This window comes from Coturnix japonica, chromosome 5, assembly GCF_001577835.2.
Source record: "Coturnix japonica isolate 7356 chromosome 5, Coturnix japonica 2.1, whole genome shotgun sequence".
Lineage (NCBI taxonomy): Eukaryota > Metazoa > Chordata > Aves > Galliformes > Phasianidae > Coturnix > Coturnix japonica.
In genome coordinates, this window is record NC_029520.1 from 47,712,774 (window position 1) to 47,733,123 (window position 20,350).

At 42.5% G+C, this 20,350-nt stretch overlaps 1 long non-coding RNA gene across 1 annotated transcript; it reads right to left on the reverse strand.

Moving 5' to 3' along the window:
* Positions 1-3,780: 3,780 nt before the first annotated feature.
* Positions 3,781-19,783, reverse strand: LOC107315377. Its single transcript, XR_004307526.1, has 2 exons — positions 18,991-19,783; positions 3,781-14,280 (listed from the first exon to the last, which is right to left on the reverse strand). It is a non-coding gene; the product is annotated as an uncharacterized LOC107315377 (long non-coding RNA).
* Between the last annotated feature and the right edge of the window lie 567 nt (positions 19,784-20,350).

The following is a 20,350-nucleotide window of genomic DNA, read 5'->3' on the forward strand; positions in this document are numbered from 1 at the left end:
TTTTGTTTTACAGAAAGCTATCTAGGGATAGCACCACCTCCATGGCTCCTCAGCCTGCACAACACGAAACAACCAGCATATCATGGCTCAACCAGTCTTACCATTCCCTTCTGCTCCTTCCTTTCCTTGGAGGCATCCAAACACTTTACCCGTTGCCTCCTACCCAAAATAAAACCACCAAGGGAGGAGGAAACCTCTTTTTCCTACTTTTCACACCTATTATGACAAAGTCTTGATTTCTAGCTGGAACCAGTAGGTGCTGCTGTGTTCAAACAATAAATAAATATTCTTAACCACTGCCATTTACAAACAGTCCTATTTTGGCACCTGAAACACCTTGCTGCTTTTATATTTGAATGCACTCAATGTAACCCATGTAGATTTTGTAGTGGTATTTGTTGGTCTGGCTGGTTAAAAACATTTCTCCTGAATGGGAGAATGCCAATCAATGCAGCTACACCACTAAACAAATACAACTGCCTGCTCCGATTTGTAATCTGAAGTTATTTCTGTATCCACTTACAGAGGAATGTCATTGTAAAGAAATACCACGGAGAGCAAACATAGAAGCCCTTTCCAATATTACAATTTTCACACATGGATGAGTTTGGATGATTGTTCTTGGGCCATGACACTGGAACAAAACAGTCAGCAAGTGAATTTATGTAGTGTTTTCCCTTTATTGCATTTATACGTGGAAAATGCGTTCATCCAAACAAGCACATCCTCATTCCAGGTTCTGCTCCCTGGCTCCACATTGCAGCTTATCCTTGCAGCTAGCCAAGGAGAAAACAATAAGTTTCTTAGGAAAAAAAGAAAGAAAAAAAAGTAGGTAAAACAAAGCTTTGGTTCAAACAGTCAAGGTGGGTTCCTATGGCCTCCAAACCTGTGCAGCCATTAGGAGCTGTTCATTTTTCCTCTAGATGTCTTAGTGTTCTGCTCTGAGACTCCATTCTGAAGTCCATTTCTATCACCATTCTCTGCTTTCTGGCTTTTACCTGTTTAGATGGGAAGAAGGCACCTGCAGCTCACTGCTTCGTATAGCCCATCACCATTGGGATATTGTCAGTCAGACGTGGCAGGACTCAGACTGCCTACTGCCTCCACACCACCAGAAAACTGAGTCAGCTTTGCTTTAAGGTGGAATATCTGTATTGCTTAGTATTATTATAACAGGAAAACATGTCTTCTCTGACAGACATGCTTTAGTGGGTATGGTGATGATGGTTCAGTGTTTGGACTAGATGACCCTATTGGTCATTTCCAACCTTAGCGATACAATAATCCTTTTTCTGCTCTTCTCTGATTAAGCCTTGCCCTGTTCTACAATCTCATAGAGCTTCGAGCCTCTATGCCTAAGAGAGGCATTCAGGTGCTTACATTTAGGTATTGGGGTGGACTGTTCCTAGAAAATGGTAAAACACTGTCTCCAAAGACAAGGAAGCTACTTAAGATAGGCACATCTGAAATCTGACTCCCTGCTCAAAATCCCAGGCTACCAGGTTTTAACATATTTAAGTAGGAACATGCACTAATAACATACTTTGAAAATATCTGTGTCTTTCACAAGTCAGCACAGTTTTCCAATTGAGCTCAATTTCTAACCTACATAATTGAAAAAGAAAAAACAACCCAGTCTCCGAATGCAGTCGCCAGGTATCTTTTCAAAGCTCGGGAAACAGAAGGCAAATGAAACTGATGATTCACTTTTTTCATTACTTCCAAGGGAATCACTGGATTGTCTGTAACCCATTTCAGTTCTGAGGCACTGCCAGTACTGGGAAACTGCTCTGAAACAGTCACCAGGGCAACAGGGAAGACTGTAACTCCACACTTCAGAATCAAGCAGGTGCTACTTCAGTGCTTATGGAGTTGGTTGTTGCGTTATTATTCCAGGGCTTCTACCTTGTTTGGCTAATTCACCAACCAATGCAACCTCTCCTAAGTCAGCAGTAAATATGTAGCATTTATGGGCGTTAATGATACAAGCTAGACCAGACTTCATAGGGTATAGCTGGAGGGAAATAGAGAATCCAGCACTTTCACTTCTGTCAGACCTCTCTTTTCTTTCTCCATCCCAGAAGGGACCACCTGAAGAGGTAATAGGTAAGGAGAGTCCTGCCTGCATGATGTGTGCCAGTCCTTCATATCTGCCTGCAGAGCCTCACTGGGACCAGGCTCCAATTCCTATGGTGCTGTTTTAATTAAACTGTTTCATGCCAACAGCAACAAGTTACACTAATGAGAGTAGATGTATCCAGTAAACAGTGGCATGTTTTCAGTTTAATCTACTTTAACCTGGATATATATTAATTCCTAAGTAAATACCTTAGTGGCCAGTAAAATGAGAAACAGATGATAAAAGAAGAGATTTGCTTGTGACCCTTGAGACATGAGTATAATGTCTGGCTTGGCATCATTAATCTTATGGTCAGAGGAATACAGCCTCAGCATGTGTAATGTGAGAGAGAGAGACACGATGAAGCTTCCCCTCCACAGTGCCCTCTGCAAACAGTCACTGTCAGGTTTTTCTTTCTTCTCTCTAATTAGGTTCCCTTTGCCCTGGCACACTCTGAAAGCATTGCCAGCAGAAGAGACCTATGCATCTCCTCTCTTGAATAAAAACACGAGCTATTGGAGAAGGTATTTAAGCACAGTGGACCATATAAGGTATCACATGCCTTAAGGTAACTGATTCTTACAGGAGAATAGATCCTCTTGAAATGCTCTCAGGACAATGGGAAAGTAACTGCTCCCCAGAGTGTCAATGAAATCCCATGCTTTTGACATGAGGCTTAATGAATTTGAGTTTTGTCACTGGTTTCAGTGGGGCCAGCATTTTGCTGCACATAGCATGGATAGAGATGATACAGACCGACTTGTTTTAGTTTTGAAGGAGAAAGACTCCATCTCAGTCTGACAAACCTTTGATGTCAGTATTTAACTGATAAAATGAGTTATGTGAAAAACATAGCTGGCTTGGATCTCTTCCTCCTCTGCAACTAGTGAGAAGCAGCTCTTGACACCTACCAAACTGATCAAAACACTGACTTCAAATAATGTATGTTACAAATTTCATACTTTCTATGGTTTGTGAGTCATTGGCAAATTGATCCCGATTCCTGGAAATGTCGTTGTTAAGCAGCTATGATTAGTGACGAGCATCACACAATATTTTCTCATCAGCTGGCTGTTTGCAAGTTGTAACCTTTAGGCATTCAGTATACAGATTTTATAATTGCTGTCTTCAATGAGAAGGCTTATCCTTCCTGACTAGATGATAGGCACTTTAAAATGATGCTTTCCCAAATGATAAATGAAAACTTCCACCCCCAGATAACACCTGTGGGATGCTGAGGACACACACAAATATCATGACAAATAACCAAAGCTGTTTACACAGAGAAGAGTAACTAATTTACAACCCCAATTTAATAGAGCTGAAATAAGTACTTTCACTGAAAAACAAAGAATTATTGTGTTATTTGAAAATCTTCTCATGATTCACACAACAAAGAAACATCTCCATGTAATAGTACCCCATCCAGGGATTTCTATTTGAGGTCCAATGGAACCCCAAGTCACTCTTCGGTCTGATACATCATTAAATGTCTCACTTAACGGTCCTTCACACCATGTAAGAACTGAAAGCAACTCCACAGTATCACAAGCAATCATAGTTAATATCAAGAAAGAAAGAAAATAAAGAAATCCAAGTCTGACTGTAGTTAACTTCATTGTTTCCTATTTCCTGGGCAGACACACAAAGTGACTAAGAGCCAAGCAAGCTGAGTTGTCTATTTATTGATAAATTTGCATAATAGCTGCAAAACAGTGTGTTGAGACTGGCCATTTACTGGTTCACCAGAAGTTTGTGACAAGCCAGGGCTAATTCTGTGACTGATCTATTCCCTTGCAGACAGCGCTGTTGTAACTTGCCATGGAGTGACACATCCTCATAGTAATGCCAAGAAGTGAAGCTTCTTACTTAAACAAAACTATTTCTTTCCTTCACCATGATGGAGAACTTGAGATGTTTTTCCAGATTCCAAGTGGAAAGTTGAAGGCCATAAATCATTCCTTGCAAGTGTTATCTCCTATATGTCCATCCCCCCTCCCAGGTTTGGGCTCAGGGAGGAATTAAAAGTAACAAACAGAAATCCTTGCAGAAGAAAGAAGATAAACACTTAAAACAGTCACTGAAATTCACACATGCAGAAGCGATTAACAAATCACAAGATTTGTGCTCATTCTCTTCACAGGCCACTAAACTTCTCCCCTCAGCAGGTTGGCATATTAACAAATAACATGATTTGTACCACTTTCTAAGCCTGTTTTAGAGAAATTAATAAAAAGAAAGAACAACAGGGAGGCAAGGCAAACAACTGCAAGAAAAAAAACAGTCATCTTCTCCACCGTATGTTCCATAAGTAGGCTTCCTCCCTTCCATTAAGGTAAACTGCCTTGTTAATCCTCATTGCGGACAATGAGTGTTCTTTTCCCCCCTCTTGCTCAAAAAGGAATATTATTTTTTTCTTTAATATCGGTTATTAGAAATAGAAGAGCCACAAAAGCCAGTTTCATAGGGAGCCTTGTTCCTGCTCACCCCTTCTTGCTGGCCAGCTGTGTCATTCTCACCAAACTTCATTCAAAGCTGCCCATAAGCAGACTCCCCCTGGACATAACATGATGAAATTACCACTGGACCAGCACAGGTGCACCTACTTTGTCTGCCCCATAAATCTGGCCTGTAGGATGACTTATATAAATACAATGAATGATTTTGTACTTGTAAGGGTCAGTGATTTGCTGAACACCAGCACAATTTCTCAGCACAGAATGGGTAAACCAGGAGGACTTAATGCGAAGTTTTTGATTAGCCATGCATGATGGCTTAATGCGAGTGGGAGGAAGACATAACACAGGGAATCATTACTCAGACACGTGTATTTATGAAATCATTAATAGACTAAAGCAGCTTTTTTTTTTTTTTTTTCCTTTTTAACTACAGACATTTGGTTTTAGGAAGACTGATCACACACCCACCAGTAGGAGCTCTGGGCTGAACCCTGATCACCTGTAATTTAGGGTTTTCTGTTAATTGCTTGGTACTCTGAGCTTACTCTCCTGAAAAGATACTGGGCTCATACCCAGATGGATGATAGATACCCACAGCAAGTTGTCTTTGTTAGGCTAAATCAAATAGGCTCTGGGCTCTCAGGGAACACTAGCTCCTGAATAAATGAGAAACTCTGTGAATCCTTTAATTTTCACTGCTCTGTGCTATGCTAACTCTTACCAGAAGAGATTTTTTCTGGGTTTATTTGAGGCTCGGTCAATACTTCTTTTGTGACCAAAAGATAAAACTTCCTCTAGCCTTTTCTTTTGCTGTGATTAGAACACAAACACGAGCATTAAAAAAGGCTTTGTCTTCTTTCCCGTTCAAGAAGCCCATGACTTTCATTCTCACTAGCCTTCCTCTAGCCCTCTCACCACAAAAGGCAGATTTTGTTGGTAGCCATTTGCATTGAGTGTTGGGAGATGGAGAAGGGGACTGCTTTGCCTGTATGAACATCATTTGTATCTCTTACCTTCCTCTCAGCTCTTCAGAAACACCCCTCCTACAAAGCACTACATCCCACTGAATAACAAGGAGGAGAAAACAACCCCATAAATTCCACCCTTCACTCACCTTCAACATAAGCCATCATCCTGGGGACACAAAGAGGAAACACCAAGTTCAGCCTAAGTAAAAGCAATCCTCCGCAATCTATACCATTTTGGAACGATTTGGCATGATAGTGCCAACAGAAACACAAACATTATCTTCTGAACCTTCTCCTGTTTGCACCTACCACTAAGACCTCCCTTCCAGCCATAGATTTAAAGTCTCTTAGGAAACTTGGAGGTGGGGGTTTCTTCCCAGGTGACCTTATTTCCAGCTAATTTCCTACTTGTAAACTGTTTCAGCTGAGGTGATTTTCACAACAGCCTTGCTGCTGGTAGGGATGAACGATGTCAAAGAAGGTTCTCCTTGGGTCAGCTGAATGTTTGTGAACAACATGAGGTATTGGAACAGGCTGCCCAGAAAGATGGTGGAGTCATTGTTCTTGGAGGTGTTTAAGAAAGGGCAGATGTTTCATTGAGTGACGTGATTTAGTAGTATGGTTGTAATGGGTTGATGATTGAGCTACATGGCCTTTAGTAGTCTTTCCTTCCTCAGTGACTCTATTGTACAAGGTCAGGATCAAGTAATTGGTAACTCTGAATAAATCATGTGAAGCACTTGATCATCACCAGAATAAGCATTTGCTGCTTACACGTCACCTGTCAAAGGTTTACCTTCATCTCTACCTTTCAAATAATTAGTAGTTCCCCAAAACTGTTTGGCCCAAGATGATGTGTTTCTGACCACAGCTCAGCCATCACAGGATAGGTATGGAGCGGCTATAGGAACTTGGAGAGGATATGATATTCCTCTGAATGCTTTTATGAATTCAACTGCCAGTGAAGAAAGATTTCAGAAGTGATTCACCAAACAGCTCAAGAAAATTGCCATCTTCTCATGGACAATTCACAAATTGAACATTCAGTTTGTTCAATGATATTCATTACAAACAACTGTTCTGCCTACATTTATCCCTGTGAAAACAGTTGGGGCTCCCAGGAGGTCCCTCTAACATTTACAGCACCTGTAACGCACAGTGTCTTGAGGCCAGGCAATTTTGTGCAGAACTTTTGCACAAAACATTAGAAAATTATACTAAATATCTAAAGAAAAAAAAAAAAACAGTAAAAGATTTTCCTACATTTTCCTGCTTTTCCTTTTCACATAAGGTAGCAAGTATTGCACAGAGGGCAGTAATAGCAGCTTAGGTAATATGAAGTCACACTGATGGACTGCATTTTTGAAGCAGTGCCTATTTGGAGGTGAGGAAGTATTTTCTACTGCATGGCAACACTGATGTAAGCTGGAGCGCAGTGCTAGTTCTGTGTGAATTTACCAACATGCTATGTAGCCTCTACTAGTGTTTATACAGCATGTCCCAAACTATAAAGTGGGAAGAAACTGCTTTTCAAGAAAGCACCCTCAGTTCCCAAGGACTGGAATCACTTGGAAAATATGAAGTTGTGCCATGAGATCAGTGGGATTTCTTCAGAGCCTCCCACTCATGTGTGCTGGTCTAACAAGATACTGATGTGACACCGGAGAGAAAGAATTATGGGATCATTAAGTTTGGAAAGACCACTAAGATTATCTAGTCCAAAGATCATCCATCCCCACTGTATCACTAAGCCATGACACTCATTGCTACATCTACTTTTTCCTTGAATGCCTCCAGGGACAGGGAGTCCATCACCTCCCAGGGCAGCCTGTTCCAATGCATCACCACTCTTTCTGAGAAGGATTTTTTCCTAGTATCCAACCTGAACATCCCCTGGCACAACTTAAGAAGAATTAGGGAAACACAAGAGTTGCTATTTCTTTAGATGATGCAGCACCATTCCCTAGTGCATACTCCCCTCATTTTTGCAAAAGAATATGAAGTATTAGTCGAAAATACTCATACCATTACTACTGATATTTAGTGATACATGAATTTGGTTCCTTTACTATTTCTGCTAATTATTTCCTTCTTACAAGAATGTCATCAGTGAGGGATGTTGTTCTGGAAATATATTTACATCAAAAAGAGGCAAATATTTTTCACCATTCTTTTGCCTTGTCTGGTTATTCCCTCACTTCTCAATCCTTTGGGAAGCCAACAGACACATCAGAGATTAGCAGCAAGGCCAGCTGATGCTTTACTGCTCATCTGTGTTTGCTCACTGAGTCACACCTTGGTCTGCCTTAGGTGCACTGGAGCCGTGAGACCTCTCCCTGCTCCTGCCTGGACCTGCCACCTTGGAACATGCAGTACGTGAGCTTCTGAGCTGAAAACAAGGGTTTTGCCAGGTGCTGGTGACAGCAGTGCTGCTCAGAGTTTGCTGCCAGCCCCTTTTTTATTTCCTGGGGCAGAGAAGACCATGTGCATATGTGTTCATAAATTCGTCCCTCCCAGTTCACAGCCTCTGAGGTGGCCTGAGCACCCCATATGCAATAGAGAGAGGCCAGCAGCTTCACAGAGTGATTCATCACATCAGGAGGAAGACATTAAGACAAAGAGAGGCTTGTGTTGGAGGGGGACCTCAAACAGTTCTTGATGTTGCAAAATCTGAATGCAGTTGGCTGATAAAGTACAAATCCAATCAGGTTTAATGAGCACTGGGGTACCTCCATGCTGTCAGAACAGTGACACCTCTCCAGCTGGCCTAGCAGCTCAGGGGTCCCTCACACAGAGTATCTTTACAAGAAAGCCTGCAAATAACTGAACAAGTATATTTAATCTTTATCCTTTGTTTTCTTTTTGTTATATATTGTTTTTAAAATATTTTAAAATTAAAATACAGATGATTAAGCCAAATATTTTGGAGTATCTTTTACAGTTTTACAAATAGTCTTAGACTCACCCATCCAGACAAATATGAGAGATTTTCTTCTTTTTCTTTCCATGTACTCAACATAGTATCAAAAGTTAAAATACTGAGGAAGAGACAACGTTACATCAAGAAAACGTCAAAAACATTTCAAAAGAGTCTGTCTGAGTGCCTAAAGCATTGCAATGAGCTGGTTAATGGCAGTGAGGAGCTGGAAGCCACCAACAGTTGTCACTGCAGAAAGTCACTGAAATCATAAGATCACAATTCTATTGGGGAGCTTTGGGGCTGAACAGAACTGGGAGCTGCCCCAGAATCACACTGACATTTCCTGGCGGTGACTGGAAGCACAACCACACACTTGAACCAGGGCAATAGCCCACAACAGCCTATATCAGTCAGCATATTGGCAGGAAAGCATGGGAGAAGAAAGCCCTGGAAGAAAAGAATAGGAAAGTGAGAGCATTTAGTGTCAGGGAAAGGACATATATTGCATAGACTTGAAGGCTGTCCTCCACAGAAGGACATCTCACATCTGCTTCTGAACTTCTCAAGCAGAGGCATCACAGCCCACAGTGCCCCAGAAGGTTTCTTGTTTCCACAAGTTTCATCTCTTATCTTAAATTGTGGGTGTACTTTCACTGGGCTCTGTGTCAGTACAAGAAACCGCGTTATCTGAGGCAGCGGCAAAACAAGTGAGGACAGTCAGATTGAATTGGAAGTAAATGAACCCGTGCTTCCTCACTGCAGTCATGGAGCCTGCCTTTCCCATGAACATTTGGAACTTGGCAGCTCAATTTGGTTTTGCTTGTTATTGGGAGTGATGGCCCTGGCAGGGATCCTGAACCAGCACACCACATGCAGTGGGATATTCTCTACATCTTGTTCCAAGCCTTAGGAAGCCAGGTTTCCACAAAAGAAATCAGGTTTGGAAATTCTTTACCCTCCAGTAGAGTGAATGCATGAATATTTCTGTTTCTGACCTGATTTTCCATCAGTTCCAGGGGGTATTTCAACTCTTTATGTCTCTCGATTAGTGGAGGAGAGGCCTCATTGCTTTGCTGTTTCTTTTCAAAAGTTTGCTGGCTAGCAGGTTCTGAATGTCCTGGGTGTTTCCACATCCTCTCCCCTGTAACCCTTTCAGGAAGTTTTTTGGTTAGGATTTTGATCTGTTTTGAATAGCTGGTTACTCCCAGCTGATTTCTCTACCACTTCCTCCCAGGGTCAGCCCACCAGAAGTGAGGAGGTTCATTCAGCTCTCAGATGCTATTCTGAGGAAAAAAGGAAGCTGACCAGTCCCAGACAGTGATGCTTTCTGTTCAAACACTGCAGCCACTCAATCATAACCTTTCTCTGACTCACCAAATTACCTCACCTATCCCTCAAGATGTGTTCCTAAATAACTTGGAAGATGGCAGGCATGGAACTGAGATAAATTCCATGTGTTTGCTGGTGATAATGCTCACAATAGTTCTCCAAGCAAGCTGAGCTGAGGCATCCTCCTCATCCTCAGAGACAAATTTTCTGCCCTTCGTGTCCCTTTATGCCTTCCAAAAAGACTCAACAGGTTTTCTGGGCACAGCCTACATGGGTGCAAGATCCATGCAGGATGACGGGAAAGGAGAAGCCACTCTTTGTGGCTGCACTACCTCTCCCCAGGGTTAAGAGTGAACTCACTGCTTCCCATACAGGACAAATTTTATCCTGGTAGCACAATGTTCCCAAAAGATGGTGAGGAAAGTTTTAGGGAGTTTTGCTTCTTTAGCAACCAGCAGCTGGCTTTCAAGCTCTCTCCATGCAGCAAAGCTGTAGTCACTTCTCAGACCTATTTCCCATGTGAATGCAAGCTGACTAATAACTGCATAGCAGGGAGGGTTTTCTCAGCCATTCATCTGTTCCTGAAAAGTATGACTACACCCTGCCAGCATGCATCACAAACACATAATTCATCAGCTATCCCAGCAAGAAGGAATAAATTACTTCTGGAGCCACATCATCACTAATTGTAAAAAATATCCACCTCAGTGCATTTAATTCCAAATTAAATTGGTGATTTGCTCAGTCAGTCTATCCTGGCAATGCCACCTTGTGTATCAGTGACATGACGTGTGGTATCAGTCTCTCTGGGTTTTTTTTTTCTTTCTTCTTTCTTCCTTTAATGTATAACTTGCTCCTAGCAATCAATCTGAAAATATCAGCTAGTGTGAGGGAACATGCTGTCAGTCCAACGAGGAAATAAAAGCTGTTTTATCAGATCTGTGTTTTTCATAGAATTTACGGTCATTGGAAACTGCGTTTTACAATCATATCCTAAGGATCAGATTGTTCAGCTTAAGAACAAATAAGAATGAAAACGTGCTTGAAAAAACATCAACAGTGATTTAGAATCTAGTGGGTTCTATCTCATGGTGAAATCCATACCTACAAATTAAAATATTACGTGATAGATGGTGTTTTATCAATAACAACTGATGTAACAGTTACCTAACACTCTTCCATTACAGGGCACACAAATGAGGTGTAAAATGTCTGACCCTTTATTCATGTTATTACAACTCTGTTGGGACCATGAAATCCCTGTGAAGGGACCTCTGACAGTTACCTGCTCCATCATCCTGCTCTCACAAAGGATCAGCTTGAGTGCACTGTTCCTGAGGTCACCCTCGAGGACCCCCAGTCGCAGACTCCCTGTCCTCCCCAGGCAATCTCGATGTAATTGAGCACTACCTCAACCAAAGCCTTAGCTGCTTACTTGCTGCTTGCTAAGGGGCTCCACTGGCTGAGGCAGCCTCACCCACGTCCGCTGCCAGGTGAGCATATTCCCCCATGGGTTATGGGGTTATGTGGGTACCTCTTTAGCAGAAATCACAGGAATTTTCTTATTTCTTCTTTCTGACTTAAAAACTATCGACTTCTCCTATTTGTGAGGCTTTTTGGTCATGACCCCTGAAAATCAGCTTTCCTGTGTGCTTGGTGTTAGATGAATGCTAAAGTACTTTGCTGAATTGAGACCAAACGTTCATGTTTCTATTCCTTAAGCAGCTGAAGCAATATTGGTTAAGGAATTTGGACAGCAAAGGAAACCTTAAATGGGATAGCAATCAGTCATGGTAAGTTGATCCCAGTGCTTGATTTCCTGCATCAGGTTGGGGGTAAGCACACATACAGCATTACTTGATGTCATCTTCACACCAGTACAAAAGGATGAGCCTTTCTCGTCAGGCATTTTGCTACATCTTCCATTTCAGAGTCAGACCATACATCAACCATCACTTTGTTACCACTGCCTGTTATTTTGCAAGGAAGTCCACCACAAAAGAAAAAAAAAGGAAAAAAAAAAAGTCTTTATAAAAGTGGTAGATTTCATCTATAACACCTTGAAGCAGCTCTGAAAGCTTCCTGCTCTACTTAGATTCTGAGAGAGGTGAGGAAGGAAAGATGATGGGACATTCAGCCACTTTGCAGTGTTAGTAATGTGTTATCAGATACCCCACAATGATTTCAAGTTTTTGGCAGGCTTGTCATGTAGCCTGAGTTAGTGTAAACTTGTCTGTTCTGGTTCTATGACTATCTACAATACATCTTTACATAGAAGTAATAAATGGGAAGTGTATGGAATTTCAACAGTGACACTCAGTTAGTTTCACTTTTTGCAGGAGAAATTAAATCTCTTCCGGCTGTCTGCCTGAGCAGGAACCTGAAAGCAGCCGGGTCCATTTACGTCTGCCTTCGTATTTGCCAGCTCCAAAGCTCTGGTGCTTAGAAATTCAACATCTGCAAAGGCGCATGCAATTATCTCCATAAAAGTTTCAGGCCGTGTGCTGATTTATGCAGTGTTCCAACCAGCTAAATTTGTCTCAATAATTAATGCTTTCACACCAGCGAGCAGCTTTCCTCTTGAGCCATCTTCTAAACTTGTCTTTAGCCTTTTCACAAATCCTTCAGTAACCAAACAGAAGTAAACCTGTGTGTTCAGAACCCACGCTGTTGTGGTCCAGGCCACACTCTAATTAATTAACAGTATTTCAATGAATTACGTCTGTCTTTCAATATTGACTCAGGATGATGGCTGGCCAGGGGATGCCTTTAAGCATTTATCTTAGAATCATAGACTGATTTGGGTTGGAAGGGACCTTTAAGATCATATAGTTTCAACCCCCTGCTATAGGCAGGGACACCTCTACAAGCTTCCCATAAAGAACATTGTTTTAGCTTTTAGTATGGTGTTCAGTAGTGCTGTATAGCACTATGATGTGGAAGAAAAGCATGGTCGAATTACTAGTTATGCCTGAGACAAAGCAGTATTATTATTACTTTTTATCCTATGGAATATGTGCACTATGCACCATTGTTCATGTGAGCCCCAGAAGCTGCTGTTAGCACACAGCTGGTGAATTAGCCAGAAGAAAACTGCTCCTATAGAGCTGAGTAAGAATGGCCACCACTATTATACATACACTGTAATGGATACAACACAGGGATCCCTTCATTCCCGCATAAGCATCAAAGATGTGTCCCTGCTTTCCAACATTCTCCTGCCTTCTCAGTCAAATACCAGTCCAAATCAGCCTATAACTGCAAAATGGTCCTTCAACAGCAGCTTCCTGAAGCAGTCACCTTGCTAGTCTTTGTCCTCCACTGTAAAAGGGGCCCCTGTTCTGCAAATGTTACCTGCTCAGGCAATGCAAACAAATATTCTCTCCAGAATCATAGATGGAATGGTTTATCACCCCACCTGTGATGAAACAAGATTTCAGCTGCCAACTCTGAAACTTCAGCCTGGCTCGAAGTCAGGCCATGCTCTTTTTGGCACTGTGCATCATGACATCCTGCCCTGACCCAGGTGGGATAGATAATCTGCAGTGAAATGCTGTTTCTGCCTTTATTCGTATATTGTCAAACTAAAGCTTCTGAATGTAGTACTTAGTAATTGCATGAAGGCTGGCAGAGAAATTCATTCCCATCTTTCATTGCTTTGTCACTTCTGCAGCCCTCAAAGATTAAAGCAAAGAAAGGTTTTGTCTCTGAAGAAGCTGGAAATGGCTGATCACCCACGGTGAACAAATCTGGGGGGGGGGTGGATGGAGGAGAAATGGGCTATCACTATTCTAAGCATAGAGGATTCTAAGCCGAACACTGGCTGCATGTGTGTGAGAGGAGAGAATGCTCAGTGTGGGTGCCAGGAAATGTGGTATCTTACTTCCAAAGCAAAATCAGCTTATGTTTGAAGCATAACATGACCGCATGCCTCACTGAGGGTTAGCCATGGAGAAATTACCATGACTGTAAAGCTCACATGATGGCTTATGCAGCAAAATGCTGCTCTTTAGCAGCAAGAGAAGCTAGTCAGAATCTGTTGGCTCAGGAACAAGCAGCAGCTCTTAGTCCCAAGCTGCAGAGCACTGGACTTGTGCTAAGAGATACCAGCTACCTTCAGTAAACATCACTGCCTCCCCCTGCATTCAGCTGTCTTGCAGACCCAAGCCATACCATTCTATTGTTTCTGTAAGGTTTGTTCGATGGCAGGAAGTCATGCTGAAGTGGGGATGAATGTAAAATAATGGAGTGGGTTTAGACCTTCAGCTGTAGTGCAGATTTAGATCAATTTCAACCAGACAGGAGATATCTCACTTATGCTGGATCCTGTTGCAGTGTCCGCCAGGCACAGGAGCCTGGGAGCTCACAGGTATGTATTTCCCACTTCACTCTTCACCAGGTTTCCAGTGTTGGGGCTTAGGAGGATTCCTACTCAAAGATTCCAGTTCAATCTTGTTCATCAAACTCACCTCGAGCCACAAGGTACTGGAAGTAAAAAAAAATGAAAAGGATTAGGGCTTAAATCCCAGCAGTCAGATAATGTGAGAAGTAAGGTCTCAACTGTAAGGTTAGCTTAGCTGTTCTGTCAGTAGAAAATATTTTCCACACTTGCTGTTTCCACTAAATCTTTGTAGCAGCTCTATACTGATTTGATCCATCAAATACACTTCCATAAGGGCAGCACAGGTGATGCTTTCCATCACTCCTTCCCTTTTTTCACTCTGACTGAGTTCAAGCACATGGTCTCATGTTGCAATCACAAGGGCTCTCACTTTATCAAAGGAAGGTTATTCCTTCAGTGGGGCAGAAGGAAGCCAGATGAAGCTGGTCCCAAGCTCATATACACTAGTTGGGTCCAGGCTAGGCTTGTGTTGTGTAGACTCATTCGTCAATCAGATCCAATAGTTTCCTTTGGAGATCTGAGATGTACACAGGCAAAGTTCTGAGTGCTCATCAAATTAAAGGGTTGGATGTACCCAGGTGGAACAGCTTGCTTCCTGAAAGGATGCAGCCTAAAGTGCCTCATCAGGATCTTTCAGATCTACCCGGTGATTACACCCTCCTTTTCAGGAAGCAAATTTGTCAGGTGTGATATGAAACCTCAACACAAGGCATTCTGTATCTTTGCTCTCATCTATTATTTAAGACCCTGGACTCTTCACGCCACATTGACCATACATAACAAATCATTTTAAGGGATGTTTTAATATCTGTTCCACAAGTCTGGATAGGCATGCTCTGACACCTTATTACAGCCAATAAACACATGCCTACAACCAAGAACTGCTGTGGCAGCACTTGGCTTTTTGACCAGGGTATCAATTCTGCCCTCGCACATGAGAAAATGGGTATTTATTTTGATGTGCTTCCTTCTGCTGGGCTCTGCAGGTCACGCTGTTCCCAGTCATGCTCTGTGGAGTCCATAGGATGTCAGCTTCAACACTAATACTGAGGGAGGTGAACCTTGTCGGGATCAGCCAAGGATTTCATCAGTGCAAGGTCAGTGCCAACACCTCCCTTTCTGTGAGAAACAGCTCCGTTTTAGGCCTGAGCATAGTGCTGGCCAGTCAGATTTGTTTCAGATCATGCAAAATCACCATCACAGAGTGGCATGGGAGGAAAGAGTCAAGCCTTTAAATAAATGGTTGTGTCCTTTAAAAGGTTGTGAAGTATTAGAACATATTCCTTCCTAAGAAAAATAATAGGTCAAGAAATAGAAGGTAATGAAGGCAACATTAGGAAAATGGAGCAGCATGAAAGGTTCTAAAAGCATTACGTGTTGCAGATGGATCTATCAGGGGGGTCCTCTCCTGAGTCTAAAAGGCCAAACTTCAGAAGAATGTGCTCAATGGAACAAACTTTGACAAGGATGAATAGGGTGAGGAATTCACAAAGAAGTGATTTCCAGGAGGTGGAGTTATCCTGACTTCTATCCATCTCCTTTCAATAGAAGTTAATGTACAGGTAATTGCTAACTTAAACACACTGAGTCTGTGGAACTGTTTGCTGCTGAATCACATCTTAATCTCCAGTGTGTCTAAAACAGAGAGCTTCCACGTTTATGTTTCCTCAAATCACTCAGCAATGCAGGTTTGATCTAAGCTGCTGTTTGTAGCAATTATATTGGGTTTTCTATTTATAAGATATTGAAAAGCACTACCAAAACATTTAAAAACAGGTTGAAACAAATCATTTTAGTAATGTTTGGAGAAAAGAAACAACATTTCTTCATTTCCTACAATAGTTTTTTTTCACTGCACCAAAAGTAATGAATAATTTGGAAATGTCAACCTATATATCCTGGAGGCTGATAAAATAAGGATAATATTTAGCTAGTGGTGACCCCATAATAGTTCCTAACTAAGGAGAGGGTTTAAGAGAGTTTAAACTTAACCCTTAAGAGGGTTAAGTTTCTGTGCCTAAAGTTGTGCCTGCTGATTTGAAGCCATTAGTTGTGGTCAGCTATTCCAAAACTTGAAGCACAGAGGCAAATCTGAAGTGTGAAACTGTCTTTATTTATCATAATAAAGGCGACACTAAAAGAGCTGAAGGGCTGGGACAAGTGCCTTTGGGCCACACAAAAGTGATGCAGGAATCAAAGACTCACACTGTAATTTTCCTCTGTGTGAAGATTTACTCTGAGATAGAGAACAAGCATAGGAATCACAAACCCAAATGGTCTATGCAAAATGTATGATCAATCAAAAAAGGAGGGAAGGAAATGAGACCTGCATGGAGTGATGGAAGGCTCACAAAGGGAACTGCTGTTATTTCCACCATGATACTCCAAAGGTAGCTATAAAAACCACTTACTTCTTTTAAAGCAAGATGCAATTTGTACCTGGCATGGTTGTTGTATCAGCCTAAGGTATCTGCAAACTATTGACTAGAGGACTCTATATCTGTTACAGTGATTCAGTGCGGCACTGCAATTGCCATCCTTTATCAGAGTCTCATGCATCTGTGTTTCTCCTTTAAAATAGAGTTATTAGAGCTATTAAACCAAAGGCACTATATTCTGCACAAATTCAGAGACTATCTTATGCTGTAATACACCCGAGCCATCCCATGATAGATAGGTAGATATGCAGCTAGATAGACAGACAGGTGTCTCAAGACAATGAGTGAATGAATAATTAAGCAAGCAATGAAAAGGAGAAAAGCCTGGATACCTTACCCAGTGTATATCTAAACCTGCTCATTCAGAGCATGTTTGTGCCCATGCGTTTGTGAATACATGCATGAAAATACACCCATCCTAAAATCAGATGCAGCTTAATATCAATTGCATCAAATCCTATCACACGTGTTCTCTCGAAACTGTATCAAATATGGCAGATTGGGTTGTAAAGATAGCAAAACACCATTTTCAGCTCTTGTAAAGATAGAAAAACACCATTTTCAGCTCCTTTTTGCAACTTCTTATGGTACTGAAATGTTTCACTTATGTGGAAAATCAGATGGGTTTGGAAATTTGCCCAAAACAGCCACCAGCTCAGTATATCTCAAATACTTGGAATCCTCTAAATATAGGCCTTTTATTCTGCTAGAAGCGAGCACTGAGGACCCTATTCTGCTTCCCGGAGAGGTGGTTTCATTTTCCCTTCCGAGCCCCACAGTTCAAACTGAGGGGGTGAACAAAGGATCTGCTGTTCTCCCTATTCAAATGAATTTATTTAATAAACAACTCAATAATTTCTTCTTTGTTACAGGGATTTTTTTTTTAGGATCTTTATTTTGGAAATACAGTTTCTCTAGAGGAACTGCCAGGGGCCCATCTAGTCCGGTATCCTGTCTCTAACAGTAGCTAAAGCCATGGAGAGTCATGGAATAACCTATTTGTAAGGGAGGTTTCTTAGCCCTGAGGAGTTTGAGGTTGCCTGTGCCTGGAAGCCTGTGCATTTATAATACTTACTTTTATTCATCTAAACATAACCACAGATGCTGTCACCAGCCCTCTCCAGCTATAATCCTTCCTGCTAGATGCCCTGGCTCAGTGATGCCTAATGGCAGCCACTTCCCACAGGTTCCCTGCGCACTGCATTGACCAGGGATAGATTTGCCTTTCAGTGTTACTGTAAGTCTCTATCTGATGAGGAGGGGGTGTTGCAAAGCCTGATTTGCATTCCCTGCACTGTTTGATGGAGGGTGGGTGTGCTTTTTGTAGTTTTTTGCTCCTCTTTTTTTCTAACTTTTATCTCATCGACTTCCACCTCCCCCTTCACACATGTTTAATTCTTGGCTGTCTCTTTTCCAAGAGAGCTGTCTCAATGTTTCTTCTATCCCACCTCTAGCTCTTCTTTTTCTCCATCATCTTTTTAGAAACATGGGACTGGAAGGACTCAGGAGACTACTAAAAATCTATCAAGCTGCTTCTTAAAACTATTCCATGATCCTCACCCTCTCATTAGAATCACAGAATCATTAAGGTTGGAAAAGATCTCTAAGATCATCAAGTCTAACCATCAACACAACCCCAACCATGCCCACTGACCACGTCCCTCAGTGCCACATCTCCATGGCTCTTGAACACCCTCCAGAGACAGTGACTCCACCAATCCCTGAGCAGCAGTGCCAATGCCTGGCCACCTTTCTTTTTTGAGAAGCTGTTTTTCTTAACATTCAACCTGATTCATTTCTGTGGAAGCTCTGATGGCTGTAAGCCCCCACATGCTGATATGGAGACTGTTTACATGGCCCAGCTCACAGCTTTTTGTCCTTGTCACTGTCCAGGAGTTTTCTCACCCACCAGCTCCATCTGTGGCTGTTGTAGAGGGCATCAAAAATCCCTCACATTGTCTACCTGGGGAGGGTCTTTTTATAAGGTCATATAACACCAGGATGAGGGGAAATGGCTTTAAACTGGAAGAGAGCAGATTTAGATTAGATATTAGAAAGAGTTCCAGCCTTGCTGATGTTCCTTCCAAATTGTGGGCAGCAGTATCCAGAAAGCCTGAACACATTAATGAACCAGCAGGAGGAGGAGACCAAAGGCCACCCATTATCAAATGCCTTAATTAGCAAATGTGTGCAGTTAGAAACAGGCACATGACTCCTGCAGGATGGAGATAGTCTCACAAATGGAGTTAGACCTGAAGGCAGTAAGGAATGATGGCATGGCAGCATGAAAGGAGGGGTTTGATGAACAGAGAGGTAAATTTTACACAGACAAAGGAAAGCACTGAGTTTACTTACCCATGCCACTGGGAGAAGGAAAAATATCAAAGAACACTAGGACAGACTGAGTGAAGCAAATAATTAGGCAAGTTAAATATTTGTCTTCTTTGCACTCGGATGTGCTGAAACTATTAGTCATAGAGGGACCTGCTAAAAGCCATCCTGTTCAGGGGTGCAGTCAGCTCCTCTCTGTGTGCAGCCAGAAGAAAACCAGACTGAAGCAGCCCCACCTGGACATCCCCAAGCAGATGTGCATCTGACCAGGGTTAAAATCCCAAGGCTGAGGAGTCCTCCCTCTCCCCAGACAATCCATTCCAGCATTCAGCACTGCACTTCCAGAAGATTTTTCATAATAATTATCCCCATCTCTTTCCTTGCTGTAATTTCAGGATAGTACTTCTTTTCCTATCCCCTATCCATGGGGAATGGCATCCTCTCTCTGTCTTTGCATCCACCTTTTATATATTTCCAGCCAGTTATTACATCTGTGCTTTCATCACCCTCCCTGCCCAAGGCTCCTGGAAAGACCCCGTTAGCACAGAAGCCAACAGTTTCACAGCTCTTATAGTGTCATCCTATAAAAAAACACCCTTCTGTGCAAGGCCAGGCCTCTATTCCCAGTTCATGGCCTAAATCCTAACGAGGCTACGTGACTTTTCCAAGGTCAGATTAAAAATCCTCAGGGAGAAGCAAAATGCTTCTCCTGCTCTCCCTCCCTTCCAAGCCCACCTGCAGGGCTCTCCCCTCCCCTGGAAGCAGGGTGAGAGCTGAGTACTGCAGGCTGTGTTTCTCTAAATGACTCACTTTCTCACTGTTTTCATTACATGGAGAATGAGGTGACTCAGAAACTGCTCCACAATAAATAAATCATGGATTGTTCACCGGAGCGAGCTGCAAAAGGACAGCACGGCTCCTCAGCGTTGCACAAAGTGGCCTGCACAGCACCTCCAGACCGCGCCAGGTCTGGAGTCTCTCCAACATCTGCCAGACCGTTTAGGATAATCTCCTTGCTTTATCTCATGGCTGGGGATGTGAGATTGTCTGGGGGTCCTGTCCAAGAGGCAAGGCCCCCACTTGCACACACATGCTCACAGGCGGCCTCTCCTCACTCCCCTGAGGGGCAGCAGGTCGGAGAGGTGTGATTTTGCAGACAGGGAACGAGGCCCAGAGAGATTTGGTGACTGGCCAAAAATCACACAGGAAAGCCGTGTCAGCTCCAGGAATTAAGCCCCACTCTACTGAGCCCCAGCCTGACAGTGTGCTTGAGCCCAGCTCCTGACTGTGACCGCAGCGCTGCTTCGTGCTGAGCGTGCACAGCTCAAAAGCTGTCTGTGGATCCTTACCAGAAAGGGGCTCGAGACAAAATATTTGGAACCAC